Genomic DNA, 11,331 nt, shown 5'->3' on the forward strand with positions numbered 1-11,331 from the left:
AGATCTTGGAGTTGTTGTGGATAGTTCTCTGAAAACATCCATTCAGTGTGCAGCAGCAGTCAAAAAAGTTAACAGAATGCTGGGAATAATTAAGAAGGGGATAGGTAATACAACAGAAAATATCTTGCCTCTCTATAAATCCATGGTACACCCACATCTTTAATACTGTGTGCAGATGTAGTTGCCCCATCTCAAAAAAGATATAATTGGAAAAGGTTCAGAAAAGGGCAACAAACATGATTAGGGGTATGGAACAGCTTCCGTATGAGGAGAGATTAATAAGACTGAGGCTTTCCAGCTTGGAAAAAAGACGGCTAAGGGGAGATATGTTTGAGGTCTATAAAATCATGACTGGTTTAGAGAAAATAGATAAGAAAGTGTTGTTTACTACTTTTTATAACACAAGAACTAGGGGTCAACAAATGAAATGAATAGGCAACAGGTTTAAAACAAATAAAAGGCAGTATTTCTTCACACAACACACAGCCAACCTGTGGAACTCCTTGCCAGAGGATGTTGTGAAAGCCAAGACTATAACAGAGTTCAAAAAAAGAACTAGATAAATTCATGGAGGATAGGTCCATCAACGGCTATGAGCCAGGATGGGCAGGGATGGCGTCCCTAACCTCTGTTTGCCATCTGGTCCTGGTGACTCTGCTTTCAGTTTCAAACACAGAAGTTAACCTCAATGACTGCAGTCTCTTTCTCATTCAGCACTTCTGACACCATGGAAAGATCTTGGAGTTCATTAAACAACAAACAAATAAAAGGAAGTTCTTCTTAACGCAGCGCACAGTCAACTTGTGGAACTCCTTACCTGAGGAGGTTGTGAAGGCTAGGACTATAACAGCGTTTAAAAGAAACTGGATAAATTCATGGTGGTTAAGTCCATTAATGGCTATTAGCCAGGATGGGTAAGGAATGGTGTCCCTAACCTCTGTTTGTCAGAGGGTGCAGATCAGTGCCGTAACAAGGGCGAGGCGAGTGAGGCACTTGCCGCGGGCACACACAGCCCGGGGCGCGGGGGGGAGTGCAGAAAGCAATGGAAAGAAGAAAAAAAAAAAAAGCTGCTGGCACAGAGATATTTATAACCCAGGTGATCTCCCCCCGCCCCACCTGCCACTCCTGCCGCGCCTCCCCCGAGTGTCCCCCGGCCCCAACTTGCTCCCGGTTGCTGCAGGGTTCTAATGCCCCCCAATTCCAGTGCCAGGGCAGACTGACTCTGAGCCTGCCCTTCCACCTCAGACCCTTTCATTTTCCAATGGGACCTTCCAGCAGCACAGGGGGGCCCCCGCCCGCAGTCACCGCTCCTGTGCCATGCTGGGCAAGGAGGCAGCCCCATCCCTTACCCCCAGTGAAGCTACAGTCAGGGGCAACAGCAGGGGAGGAGGCGTATGCAGAACCCCCCGGCACCCACCACGGGGGAGGCGAGGGAGATTCCTGGACCTGAGAGGGGCCCTAGGAGCACATGCAGTGACGGTGGTGGGGGTGAGTGTGCTGCTGGGGGGGCAGGAAATGGGGGCTTCTCCCCCAGAGCTTGCTGCTGCTAGCAGGGAAAGGGCTGGTGGGGGAGTCCTCTCCAGCCCCTGTCCCGGAGCAGCCTGCCTGCACCCCAAACTCATCCCCTGCCCTGTCCCACCCCAGAGCCCACAGCCCCCGCCAGAGCTTTCACCTCCCCACCACACCCTGACCCTCTGCCCAAGCCCTGAGCCCCTCCAGCATCCCAAACTCCTTATCCCCAGTCCCAGCCAGAGCCCTCACCCCCACACCCCAACCCCCTACCCCAGCCCTGAGCCCCCTCACACTCCAAAACTCCCATTCCCAGCCCCAGACAGAGCCCTCACCACTACTCTCGCCCTGAGCCCCTCCCACACTCCAAACCCCTCATCTGCAGCCACAACCCACAGCCCTCACCCCTGCACCCCTCCCTCCGCACCCCCTCCCATCCCCTAACTCCCTCCCAGAGCCTGCACCCCAATCCTCTGTCCCAGCCTAGGGCCTGCACACCAGACCTCCTCCCTCACCCAAATTCCCTCCCAGAGCCTTGGGCGAGTGGGGGGCGGAGTTTGGGCGGGGGCAGGTTCTGGGCACCACCAAAACTTCTACAAACCTGCCACCCCTGATCCTGCCCTGCAAACCTGAACTCCCAGCATTCTCAGGACACACGCTGATCCCTAGTGGCCACTGCTGATATCCAGCACCTCCCTCCTCTCTTAACCTGCGAGTCCCTCTCGGGATTGGAACTGGACTGGAACCAAAGACCATCTTGGAAGCAACATTACCAGCCCAAGCAGTCAAAAAATCATGAGTTACACCTCCCAAAATCACAGGCTCTACTGCCGCCGCTTCATTCATTCTTTGGCAGCAGGCCCTTCCCTCCGAGAGGGACTGAGGGACCCGCCGCCAAATTGCTGCCGAAGAGCCAGCCCTGGGGGAGGGCGCAATTTTATATTCTTGCCTCAGGCGCAAAAATACCTAGTTACGGATCTGGTGGAGATGGATGGCAGGAGAAAGATCACTTGATCATTGCCTGTTAGGTTCACTCCCTCTGGGGCACCTGGTATTGGCCACTGTTGGTGGACAGGATACTGGGCTAGATGGACCTTTGGTCTGAGCCGGTATGGCCGTTCTTATATAAACCAGTGAGTATCTGTGGTGAACTGCTGCACACAGCTATATTATGTTCTCACCCACTGTTTTCAGGGCACAGCTCAGAATTCCCACAGTCCTTTATGAGGGAGACTCTCTAAATAATAATCTTGCACAAACACATCTCCACACCTGCTGTCCCTGCAGTTGGAGGGAATGGATTAAGTGACTATAGCAGTGCGATAACTCACCCCTGTGGCACCTCCTGCTGGTTGTCCAGGGAATTAGCTCACCAGCCATTGGAGCAGTCTCTGCTGGTCGCCATCACGCTTGTCGCTGGCCCCGTGTCCCTCCCAGACCCCCAGTGCTCCTTTATCCCGGGGTTGTGCCCCAGCAGTATCCCCACAGTCTCTGGGTCTCCCCTCCCCAGGGAACCCCCAACCCGCTATCACCACCTTGCCTCAGTCCATGGCTACTGCCAGTCAGCATCAAGTCCCCACTCCCTGGGGCAGACTGCAGTGTAAAAGCCAGTCATCATAGGCAAGGGAGGTTCTGGACCTGCTGCCTTACCTTTTAGGCTTTGCTATCAGGCCGCAGCCTGGGAGGTCACCAGGCCTGAGCTCCCTAGCTCAGCCTGCCCCTTTCCCAGCACTGCTCCACCCTCAGTACACTTAGCTTTCAGGCAGCAAGGACCATCTTCCTCCAGAGCTAGAAGGAGACTGGCTGACAGCCCTTTATAGGGCCAGCTGTGGCCTAATTGGGGCATGGCCCAGCTGAGGCTGCTTCCCCAATCAGCCGTCCCCAGCCACAGCCCTCTCCAGGACTGCTTTTAACCCCTTCTATTTTAGGAGCGGGGTAGCCACCCCGCTACAGTGACATCCACCCAGGTGCCCTAGCAGGTGATCCATGCCCCATGCTTCCTTATCGAAAACTTGTCCCTGTTTTCCATTGAAAAAAGTTTGAAAAATTTCACCCAGCTCTGCTAATCCTGTATTTGTACAAGGAAGTAATTGATATTTGAATTTGTTATGTTTGTGAAGACCTCTGGAAGGAAAAATACTGCAGTAGCACTACATAAATTGTTACTACATGGCCTGATTCTTCAAGGCTCACTCATGGAGACAATAAGTACTTACTTCTCCTATGTTGGTCTCTACTTTACAAGGTGTGTGACTGTCATCTGAGTAGCAGTTGAATCAGCATTTCTTGAAACAGAAATACGGTGAATTTACAAGACAATACATCGTGAGTTAGAATTTGAATTTTTTCTTTTAAATAATTTTTGTGTTAGTGAAGAGTTCTCATGGGAGATCAGTGGAGGATAAATTCCTTCAGAACATCTGCTGCAGAAATAATAATAATAATAAAAATAATAATAAAAATGAAGCACAAATTCCCCAGTCTTGTTCTACAGACCGCAATGGTGAATGCCATGTCATGTCTACTCTACACAAGCCCCATTCAGCAAAGGAGGAGATTAGTAGTAATTTGTTTGTTTTGTGTGTGTTTTGTTTCACTTTTTAGTGAGAATATTTTGCTATTAGAAACTTGGCTGGAAAAATCAGCACATTTCACATAGCCCAGAATAGAATCACTGAATGTGCTGAGTTTGTCACCCACAGCTTGGTCTGCATTTTATTCATGCAGCCACTGACAGGTGAAAGTGTCTCGGGTTAACTTAATATCACAGGAATTACCTTGTCTTCCCTCAGCCTACTTCCACAAAGAATAATTTTTTCTTAGTGTTTTGTTTTTCAGGAAAGTAGAAATTGCCATGTAAAATGAATGCAGTTTTGTATAGAGCTGGTCAAAATTCAAAATTTCCATTCTGTTGTAAATTTTGAAAGTTTTAATTTTGATTCGGAACAAAAAAGTGGAAAGTTTGAAATTTCTCACATAAAGGAAATTCTGAAAAAAATATTTATTTAAAATCAAATGGTTTTGATTCAGCTTTCCCAAAATGAAATCGCGCAGCTGGCTGCCCCAAGTCCTAGAGACTCCTTTGGCTGTATGGGGAGTCCCCCAAAGTTTGGGGAGTCCTCTGATACAGAAGTCCAGACTCCTCTGGCCAGGCGTGCTGTTTGGTTTTGATGAATAACCATTTTTGGATGCAGTCACACTGTAGAAGAATTCCTGACCAGCTCTAGTTGTGTGTTCACCTCATGTTACAGTTTGTGATGTTTACAATTTCCATTGGCAGAGAGTTGGATGAATTATATTGAAATCACTTCACAATGCACATAGGAATCAAAATATTGTCCATCTCCAGCGTTCCATTGATTTTTGTCATGAAATGGTTTTGGGGTAAGAACACCATTTTTTATTAACTACTGATTAGATAACAAATATATATATATCCATTGTTGCCTATCTAAATACTGTGTTAGGAAACCATGATGCAATATAAAGAGGGAAATCCAAACAAATTTTGATAGATCTAATGGCATTGTGGTGGGAATAACATCACTGTGTTCTGGAGCCTGTCTATCTCTTCAGCTGTTTTTACATGATCTCAGATGTATGTAAAATCTCAGTGACCCTGCTTCATTAACCGGGGGAGAGGGGAATGACGATACACGCTCCTTGTCTGAACACAAGTCATTAGTCACCCTCTTCAAGCTGCTGAAAAGTACAGAGAGCCGTGTTTCAGGATGAAAGCACAGTGACACTGCTGCTTAGATGGGACATTTACCCAACCAGTGGATATTGTTAGGAGAAGCCTAAACTAACAGAATGATTGTTACTATTCCAAAGTACCAGAAAGATTGGCAGTGGCCAGGTGCAATTGTTTTTCCTGCATTCAGGGACTACTCTCTCCTACTTCTTCCAGATGCACAAGCCACTCAAAAGGGTTAGGCAGAAAGCAGGACCATAACTAAGCTTGGAAGGATTAGATATTTATTGGTATCGGTAAATGTTGATTTCACTGTATGCACACAAACTGACGAGAAAATATTTCCATTGCTGCTCATCAAAATACTTAGAGATAAAGTAACAAAAATGGGGCTTGAGAATTTCTTAGAATTTGGTTTAAGGCTAACATTTCAACATATGCTATTGACAGTTTCTGTTTTAATGGTTATATGCTTTCACTTTTTGAATCCCAGAATCTACAGTCATTAAATAATTGTCTGTGTGTGTCTCACCCTCAAATTTCCTGAAACTCTGATTAAATTTTTAAAAAAAAATCTAAACTCCATAATTCTGCAAAACACTGAACATTTTAATAGATAAACATAGAAAAAAGCTTAAAAATAAACATTGATTATGTGTGTGTGTGTGTGTGTGTGTCTAACCCTAGCTCTGCTGTCCATCCCACCATGCACGGTCATTCTCTAGTGAGAATTGTTTGCTCCTTAGTTGCTGAGGTTTCAGTTGTTACCATGAAATGTTCTGGGGCTGCCTTCCATGGGGAGACTTTTCTGCTCTGGCTTGGAGCAGCCCAGGTGTCAGGGCAAAAGCAGAAAGGCAATTTTGCTATAAACAGGGAATACAGCACAGAGGAGTTTCATAACAATCTTGAGGTTAGCCACCTGTGCTTTCCCACATTACAGTCTAAACAGTAGTTTTAATTGTTGGCAGAGACCCACACCACAATGCCCTGTGAACGTCCAGAGCTACTAAGCTAAACAGAGTTAAACCTCGTTAGAATAACTCATTCACTAATGGAGTCAATTATTTCCATCGAAAATTTCAATTTTTGTTGTAAATTTAAGTACCAAACTTTTGAGGCTGAAACAGAAATAAACAAAAAGCATCAGCTGAAAAAGGAGGTATTTTTGCTTGCTCTTTCTCTCATCTTTTTGGACTGTCAGACTTGATTCCATTGTGATAAACTATCTTTGTTCTGCTTTGAGTAATTGCCTATGCCCATTACATTAGGTGTGTTTCTCATGTGCCAGTTCCAGAGAGTTTTTGCTAATGGTACCAGTAGAGGGGACCTCACCTGTGCCCTGGTGTCCCTCATGCTCTGAGCCAGGGGGGAAAAGGGTGGAGCCACTCCACGCATCTTTCAGTTCCTTCTTACAGTGCAGGCTCAATGGTGGGACCATGCTCTCAGCTTGTTCCATCTTTGAATGTGCTGTTATAGTTAGTAGTTGTTGTCAGTGTCATTTTATGTCCTTGACCCCCTCATCTCCCTCACCGGATGAGACTCTGTACCAGGACTGTCTTCTGGTTATTATTTAAGAGATACAAAAGCAAATACAGAAAACCAAAGGCTGAGAGTAGCAAATGAGTTATGATGAAATTGTTGTTTCCTCTTCATGTGTGAATTTAAAATTCATAATAAAGAGATACATGAGATACACTGGCTCTTTTGGGCCCAGGAGGGAGACGGCTCCAGGAGAGGACTGGAACAGGTAGAGGACTCTGTAACCCTAGTGTAATCTATTGACAGGTGCAGCTGGTTACTGTCATTTTCCTGCAAATAGAGTCCTGTGGCAATTCCATATATTTTCTTTCTTTCCTTGCCAGCTTATTAACATAACGTATTTATCTCTGAGCAGTTGGGGGCAGTTGCACCCATTAGTTGCTACACAAAATGAGTCCTTCATGTGCCCTTTTGCTGAACTATGCCACCGTTAGTATGGTAGCCATCTATTAATGACAAAGAACAGTGATATTTGTCCATTTTTTGGTTGATTTTTTTCTTTTAAAGTTTGTAAAGAGTGATGGGGTTATTCAGGCTGAGACACACTATGTAAAGGTGCAGTGACTGGGGCTTTGGCTTGCGCTCAGTCTCTCTCTTTGTGGAGCACATTCAGCGCAGTGAAAATATTCAGGGCAAATTCTGCCCTCTGTTAACCCCATTAGCCCCTTATTAGCTTCACTGAGGTTGTACAGGTGTAAATGACAGCAACACTTGAACCTTCTTCTTCGTTCAGGCAGACTGAAGTGCATCTGCTTCTGGAAAGAGGAAGATTATTTCCCATTGTTTCCACTGGCTTTTATCTTAAATCACATTCACCAAAACATCCCCCCCTTCAGGCAGTTGAAGGCTGCTATCAAATCCCCCCTCACTCTTCTCTTCTGCAGACTAAATAAGCCCAGTTCCCTCAGCCTGTCCTCATAAGTCATGTGCCCCAGCCCCCTAATCATTTTTGTTGCCCTCTGCTGGACTTTCTCCAGTTTGTCCACATCCTTTCTGTAGTGGGGGGTCCAAAACTGGACACAGTACTCCAGATGTGGCCTCACCAGTGTCGAATAGAGGGGAATAATCACTCCCCTCGATCTGCTGGCAATGCTCCTACTAATGCAGCCCAATATGCCATTGGAGTTCAGCAGTCAACGGGAGAGCGATCGGGGATCGATTTATCGCATCTACTCTACACGCGGGTAGTGTAGACGTACCCTTGGATCAGAGAATGGCTACAACCACTGTTGCCACCACCAATGTATTTTTCTCTCTCTCCCCCCCACCACACCCGCTCTCTCTCTCTCTCTCTCTCTTTCTCTCTCTCTCTCACACACACACACAGACACACACCCCACCCTCAAAACCTGAAGAGCTCATCACAGACTCCAATTGTTATAAATTTTTGGATGAATTTCAGCCATATTTACATACCTAAATAAGACTATCTGACTTCTATTTAAGAGTCTCTCTTTAGGTCCCTATTTTGAATATTTTGTCCAAAAGCTCCAAATCACTCACATTGTACGAGGGCTGGTCAAAATATTCTCCATTAAAACTATTTTAGTAGAAAATTGGGGGTCTGACTGAATTATTTTTTGTGTAGAAAGTGTCTGCCTCCATCAAATTTTTCTGATGTTTCATTGGAAACCCACAAATCCCATTTTTTTCAGAAAAAAAAAATTAAAAAACCAACCCTGCTGACTTTTGTTTAAAAAATTGGGTTTTGGTTTAATAACAAAAAAAAAAGAAAAGAAAAGAAAACTCTCCATGGAAGGGAAAAAAAAATCCAACCGTTATTAGACTGCATTACATATGCTAATGTTGCATTACTTTTATGAATTGGAATTTCTTCCTTAGGTTGTTAGTGATAACTACGCTGAGTGCATATTTCACTATATTTGATGATTGCCCTCTCATTATCTGCCCACACATTTCCCCAAGTAGAAAGTAAAATTCTCAAATATATCAATCATTTGGAATTATTTGCCAAGTGGACATTCTAACCCAGGATAACCCGCACCTGCATGGCAGATAATTGGAGACTCCCAAGAAATAACACAAATTACATAACAGGGTAAAACCCTACTCTTAGGGTCACCTGTGCACACACAGATAATACCAATGAATTTCCCCAATCACATGACCCAATATAGCAAACATAAAATGTAGTGTCCTGTTAGTCTGTGTACTTTGTAGGAGTCCTTGAAGACCTGTGACCACAATATCTTCTGTGCAGCAGCAGTTAACAGTTTGGCTAACTGGGCTCAGTGCCGCCCAAACTACTCATATGTGGGATAAGGCAGTAAGTCCCTCCACAGGTTTAATGGGCAGCAGGTAATGAAATCTCTACACCCTTACTCTCTGGTTTGAGGACACAGTTCAGGCATTAGGGGGGTCTCGCAAACAATCTCCCTGACTATCTAACTAAAGATGGTGCACTCTGTGAATGATCCTCAGGGTCAGAGATGGATCTGGCCTCCTCAGTCACTGCAGAGGGGCTGATGATTGCTGCTGGCAGGAGTGAGGCTGCTTCTGGTTCCAGGATTTCCCCTCACCACAAAGGAGGATGGGGAGGGCTCAAGGTGCAGATTACAACAACTCTACTAAAATCCTAACTGTAGTGTCCCACCCTAGGGCTCAGACACACTGACAGCAGGAGGCAGCCCTGAACCAGCACCCAGAGCAGTGGTGCCATGTGGTGACTGAGGCCTTGTCTACACTACGGGCTGAATCAGCACCCCTGCAATCTATGCAGTGGTGTTGATTCAATGGGTCTGGTGAAGACGTGATAAGTCGATAGGCGAGTGCTCTCTGGTAGACTTAATTAATCCACCTGAATGAGAAGTTAAGTTGATACAAGTTATGTGGATGTAAGTCACATAAACTATGTAACGTAACTAGCGTAACTTAGGTTGACTTAGAGCATTTGAAAAGGGCTGAGTTTCCCTAGGGAGCTGCAAGGCTAACTCAGCCGGGCTGGCTGGGGGAGTTTTCCCAACAAAACTCTACAGGCTGGGCATCACCTTGAAGACTACAATTGCTTTTCCTGTGCTCAGGGACTTCTCCCTCCTACTTCTTACTGAGGCATAAGCCAACCAAAAGGCTTGGCAGAAAGCAGGGCAATAACTAGGCTTAGATTTTTATCAGTAAATGTCGATAAAATGTCAATTTCACTATACACAAATGAACTGATGAAAAATATTTCCATCACTGCTAATTAAAATATTCAGAGATGCAAAGTAAGAAATTAGTTTGACTTAATGCTAAAATTTTTATAAATGCAGTTGACAGTTTGTGTTTTAATGCTTATAAACTTTAATTGTCTGACCTGCCCCCATTGTGTGCCCCTCCGTAATTTCCTGCAACTGTGAAAATTTAAATTGATACAAATAAAAACATTCTTAAAACCCATAAGTCTGCAAAACTCTTGAAAATTTCAGTAGATTAAAAACAGAAAAAATGATTAAAAATAAACATTGATATTATCCATCAAAATTATTTTTTTTAAAGATTGAATTCGGCCAAGTCTAGCCTCAGCTCTGCTGTCCACCTCAGCATGCTGGCCAGCCACTGAGAGGAGAACACACTGTAACACCTTTAATGATGGTACAGGCCCCTACTCTGCCTAGAACTTCAGGAGGGACTATGCATCCTGCACTGACACCTGAGAAGTTCAGTCTGCACCACCTCATGCTCAAATCTGTGCGTAGCTGAGCTATCAGTGAGGAGCTCAAACACTCTCTCCATTCTGAAGGGGGGTAATTAGGTTAGATGGGGTGCATTTCTCCCAGGAAACATAGCACTGTTGTTGTGTCTCAGAAATTGCATCTAGTTTTTCTTTTGTTCTGTCTACACCAATTTCAGGCTTTTGAAGAAAATCAGTGATCATGATTTATTTCCTTTCTTGCAGGTGATTTTACTGTCACTGTGCATGTTGCTCCTGCAGTTGTCTTGGTTGGACAAGCTGTGACATTGTCCTGCCATCTCATAGGCCAGGTCCCCGCTAACATTCAAGTGTATTGGTACAAATTGGAAAGGAACAAAAATACGACGTTATATTTTTACAATAGCACAGAAAAAGGGACTGAGCTGGGCCGGGCTGAGGACCGGCACAGGATCAAAGGACGATATGCGAATGGAGTCATTAGGGTGAAGCTCTTTCCAGTGCAAGTAGAAGATAGTGGTCAGTACGTGTGTGCGGTGACAAGCGATGGTGTCTATCAAGAAGCTATTGCCCAGGTGACTGTTCCAGGTAAGCATGGAGATGTTGATACAAAAGTGTTGCTGGCAGGGAACAATGTGGCGCTGATGCTCCATTGCCTTGCACTATGTGTAGCAGCAGGGCCGGTGCAAGGAAGTTTCGCGCCCTAGGCGAAACTTCCACCTTGCACACCCCCCCCAGCCCTGTGGCAGCTCCCCGCCCCCTACCTCCGCCCTGAGGCGCCCCCTGCAGCAGTTGCCCCCCCAAATGCCCCCCCCCACAGTAGCTCCCCCCCGGGGAGCCGTGCAGCAGCTCCTCACCCCAGCTCATCTCTGCTCCGCCTCCTCCCTGAGCACACCGCCCCCGCTCTAATTCTACTCCCCTCCCAGGCTTGCGGTGCCAA

The 11,331-nt window shown here is 45.7% G+C and overlaps 1 long non-coding RNA gene across 1 annotated transcript; it reads left to right on the forward strand.

Moving 5' to 3' along the window:
• Positions 1-3,646: 3,646 nt before the first annotated feature.
• LOC113408833 lies at positions 3,647-10,940 on the forward strand. Its single transcript, XR_003370382.2, has 3 exons — positions 3,647-3,834; positions 4,790-4,893; positions 10,638-10,940. It is a non-coding gene; the product is annotated as an uncharacterized LOC113408833 (long non-coding RNA).
• Positions 10,941-11,331: the final 391 nt, after the last annotated feature.

This window comes from Terrapene carolina, unplaced genomic scaffold (assembly GCF_002925995.2).
Source record: "Terrapene carolina triunguis isolate 2854851 unplaced genomic scaffold, T_m_triunguis-2.0 Scaffold24984, whole genome shotgun sequence".
In the NCBI taxonomy this organism is placed as follows: Eukaryota; Metazoa; Chordata; order Testudines; family Emydidae; genus Terrapene; species Terrapene triunguis.